Source organism: Belonocnema kinseyi, chromosome 4 (genome assembly GCF_010883055.1).
Source record: "Belonocnema kinseyi isolate 2016_QV_RU_SX_M_011 chromosome 4, B_treatae_v1, whole genome shotgun sequence".
In the NCBI taxonomy this organism is placed as follows: Eukaryota; Metazoa; Arthropoda; class Insecta; order Hymenoptera; family Cynipidae; genus Belonocnema; species Belonocnema kinseyi.
The window spans coordinates 143,718,458-143,722,983 of NC_046660.1; positions in this window are offsets into that span (position 1 = coordinate 143,718,458).

A 4,526-nucleotide genomic window follows, 5' to 3' on the forward strand; every position below is an offset into this window, starting at 1 on the left:
ACACCGAAACGACATGGACATAGGATGTCTTAAGGATGTCGTAACGATGTCATAAAGACGTCGCCAAATTTTGTGCCCACTGGGCTCTGGAGAAGTGTACACAAATATTAATGGAGTTGGTTGTCCTTTTCAAATAGTACCGAATAATTTTCTCGTAAGTTGCGACGGAATGTTAGGAATGCCTTTCCTGTCCGACTCTGCCATTGATCTGAAAACAAAAATAATAAAAAATCATATAGGCGAATTTTCATTCAGTTCGTCAATTGAAACTTCACCCAAGAGGGGCACTACACTTATTTTAAAAGCCCGTACCAAACAATTAGTAACTTTACCAGTAACTAATACCAATTTGACAGAAGGATATTTGCCCTTAATACTAACAGCCCCAGGTATATTTCTGGGAAAATCTTTTTCAACCGTAAAAGAGAGTAATATTCGAGTCTATTGCATTAATACTACTACCAGGGACATAGAGTTCTCAGTTTCGCCCGTGACATTACAAGAATTCGAGACTGTTGAATCAATTTCTAAATCTGCGAGATAAGACATTAACAGAAACTTGAATGAAGAAAATAGCGAAGATGGTAACGAAGCCAACCCAAATGCTAACAAAACCAATATTAAAGATACTAGTAAAAACGTTAAAAAATGCATTACTAATAAAAAACGTGAAACTACTCCCGCTGATCGATTTAGAAAATTGCTACCAGAACTTCATCAACTAATTTGAACAAAGAGGAAAAAGAAAGTCTTTTGAGATGCATAAAAAAATTTCCTTATCAATTCTTTTTGGAAGGAGACAAATTAGGTTGTACAAATGTTGTGAAACATAAAATTAGAACCGTAGATGATTCACCCGTAAATAAACCAAACTATAGGTATCCCGTAGTACATAAAGAAGTAATATCACAAGAAACAAATAAATTAAAAGAACAAAATGCAGTATCGCCTTCTAGTTCACCTTATAACTCTCCGGTTTGGGTAGTACCGAAAAAGGTGGACTCTAAGGATAACAAAAGGTAGCGAATGTTCATTGACTATCGCACTCTTAACGAAAGGACTGTCGTTGATGCTTACCCTCTCCCTAATATTACATCTATATTGGATCAGTTGTGTAGCTCTCGATATTTTACCGTGCTCGATCTCGCGTCGGGTTTTCACCCACGAAGGAATAATAAGGAGACCAAACTCCGTTTCCCCACTTGGCAATAGAAACCTTACCGTAAGTGGCATGCACATTACATGAAGATTTTAAATTTTCGTTCGCAGGTGCGCAGTTGTCCTTTTTCTATACATGGAAAAGTGTGCGAGTGAGAAAGTTTGTCAAATTGACGTAAGTTAGAGAGTTTCTGTTCGTTTGTTTTGATGCAGGCGACAAGTGCCGCGTTGTGGTGCAAGTTGGACGCCAATGAAGGCAAATACATTTCGTTGTTTTAAAGCCCTCACTGTACGTACAATAGACGTCTAATATATTTTATTCTTTTACATAACTGTCATTTAATTTTAATACAAATGATTGAGAAATTTAACCTTTACTCACTACCTGAGTGCCTGTGGAGAATTTCTCGGAGCTTCTTATAGCCTATTATGAGTCACCTCATAACAACTTTTAATGAAATTATAATTTTTTTCATGTTTACGTTTCGAAAAACTTTAAACTTTTCAATCAAGTTATATTAGTTTCATTATTTTGTTTATCATATTACAAATTTAAAAGGTACTTACCTATACTTTTTCTTCTCAAATCTGTTCACACATTTTTCAAACAAGTACCGAAAATACTGTTTATACATTTATTTCGTGTATCTTTCTTATGATGATAAACAAAAGAACAGAACCTCTCTAACTACGTCATGTTGACAAACTTTCTCACTCGCACACTTTTCCATGTACAGGAAGAGGACAACTGCGCACCTGCGCACGAAAATTTAAGATTTTCGTGTAATGGTACCTACCTTTTACGGTAATATTTCTATTACCAGTTTCAAATGGCTTCCCACTGGCAGTTGGGTCTCCTTATTATTCCTTCGTGGTTTCACCAGATCGAAATCGAATGGGCGGACCGACATAAGACAGCTTTTTCGACCCTTTTTGGCCATCTCGAATTTAATAGGATGCTTTTTGGCCTGAAATCAGCACCCGCCACGTTTCAACGGTTAATGGATATTGTTTTATTAGGGATGCAAGGGTTTGAACTTTTTGTATATATGAACGACATTGTCATTTACGCTAAATCTGTACAAGAACATGACGAAAAATTAGAAAAATTATTAGGACGTTTGAAGACTGCTGGACTTATTTTACAACTCGATAAATGTAAGTTTTTATGCAAAGAAATTGGATATTTGGGCTACATAATTTCTGAAGATGGGGTTAAACCCGATTCGAAAAAAATCGAGGCCGTTAACAACTTCCCTCGTCCTAAGGGTCGTAAAAATGTTAAACAGTTTTTGGGCTTAGCAGGGTACTACCGGCGATTTATAAAAAATGTCGCTACGATTTATAAGCCATTGACTTTGCTATTAAAAAAGGATGTGCCATTTGCCTGGTCTGATTGTGCCAAAAACGATTTTAATAAATTGAAAAATATTCTCTGTACGCAACCGCTATTGCAGTACCCGAAAATCGACAAGCCATTCATAATAAATACAGATGCACCTGATTTTGCTATAGGAGCCATATTAAGTTAAGGTGAAATTGGTAAAGATTTACCTATTGCGTATACTATACGTCGCGAACTTTGAATAAAGCAGAAGTAAATTATACAACAACAGAGAAAGAACTTTTAGCTATTATATTTGCTTTTAAACATTTTTGACCATATATCTATGGTACTAAGTTTACGTTACTTACAGATTACAAAGCATTAGTATGGTTAGACAAGTGAAGGACCCTACAATGGGATCCTGTTTAGCTCGGTAGAAAGTAAAATTACAAGGATATGAAAGCAAAGTCCTCTATCACGAATATCCTACAGAAAGAGTTTTTGTTGGTAATTGTTGTTTTGAAGAAGAGATAGAAGTGGATTAAGCATTTGTTGAGGAAGTTGGAGACAGTTCGGTCTCAGAAGTTGGAGACAGTTTGGTCTCAGTGGGACCTGAAGTTCCAATGTTGAGTGATTGTCAGGTGGTAAGCTTTATACCCCAGCCCCCAGCCTAGCTACGGTTGGTGCGGGTCCCGTCAGGATGAAGACGAGATAGAAACTGATGCGCAGGTTTCGGAGGGGTGTAATTCGGTTCACTGCATTACACCTATTTCTGGGTTACTCAGTGGCCATGGGAAACTCCAGTTGCGGATGGCAGTGAGGTGAGCAAACGGACCTCCCCTCTTCTTCCTGGTTACGGAAGTGCGATGAGGGCACGGGGCTTTGGCACCTACGGAAGAAAGCGCTTGACTGAGAGAGAGGCTGAAGGAAGAGCAAGAGAGATTGCCAGTTTTAGCGTCGGCTCTTCCATTCCGAGTTGGGAAGGAACCGCTTACTGTGGTGTCCGGTCCCTGGTGGAGGTGTCCTCGATGGATAAGGCACGGCCCCCGGGAAGTATTTGGTAGAGCAGCTGGTCACGCGGAAGATAAGAACATACCCGCAGAGCTTTTGATAGACCACGAGAGTAGGGAAGGAGGTTGCGTCCTATGGGCACCTGTCATCCAGAGCAATAAAGATGTTTGCGAGAGAACGGAAGGACGTTGCGTCTTATGGACACCTGCTATTCAGAGTAGTAAAAAGGTTTATGTGAGCATGGAAGGAGATTGCGTCCTATGGGCACCTGCCATCCAGAGTAATGATGCCGTATGCAGAGTACGGAAGGGGGTTGCGTCCTATGGGCACCCGCTATTCAGAGTAAAAAAGATTTTTATGAGAGTAAGGCAGTTGAGTATGTAGTTAAAGGTTTTGATGATGACATTTTGAGTGAAAATGAGACAGAAAAGTTAAACGGAATTTTTGGAAGTTTTTTGAAAACTAGAGATAAGAAGAATAACGAAGACGTAAGACCTAAAAAACGATTGAAATTGAACGAAAATGCTTCCGCAGAGGCAACACAGATTTTCCATGCAGGGTTGAAACAGGGCAATCTGATACTTACTCCATTATTTCAGTTGAGTCGAGATAAAGTATGGATGAGGGATTACAATATTCTGAACTATGTTTTATTAGCCGTAATCAATCACTTAATCACTTTTTATGGCCGTTATGTGCTAAAATATCGTTTAAATTTGAACAACATCGTTGTGACTGCGCTTCGGTAGCAGTAGATGGCGCCACGACCTTGTCTTTGATTTTTAAGTAATTCTTGTCTTCCTGTGCGCGAATTTTTCTCTCTTTTCTCCCTCTATTAACTTTTGAAATGTATTTTTGCACTGCCCATAATCAAGTTTTAGAACTGACCATTTTTTTTTAGAACTGCCCTTTTGGTCAGAGCTGCCCGTTAGATTACCAGGTGTATACATATGAAACCGGTATTGCCATTTAGCGGCCAGTAGGCACACTTGTAGGCACTGTCGGAACTTACCATTTGTGCTAATTGGCG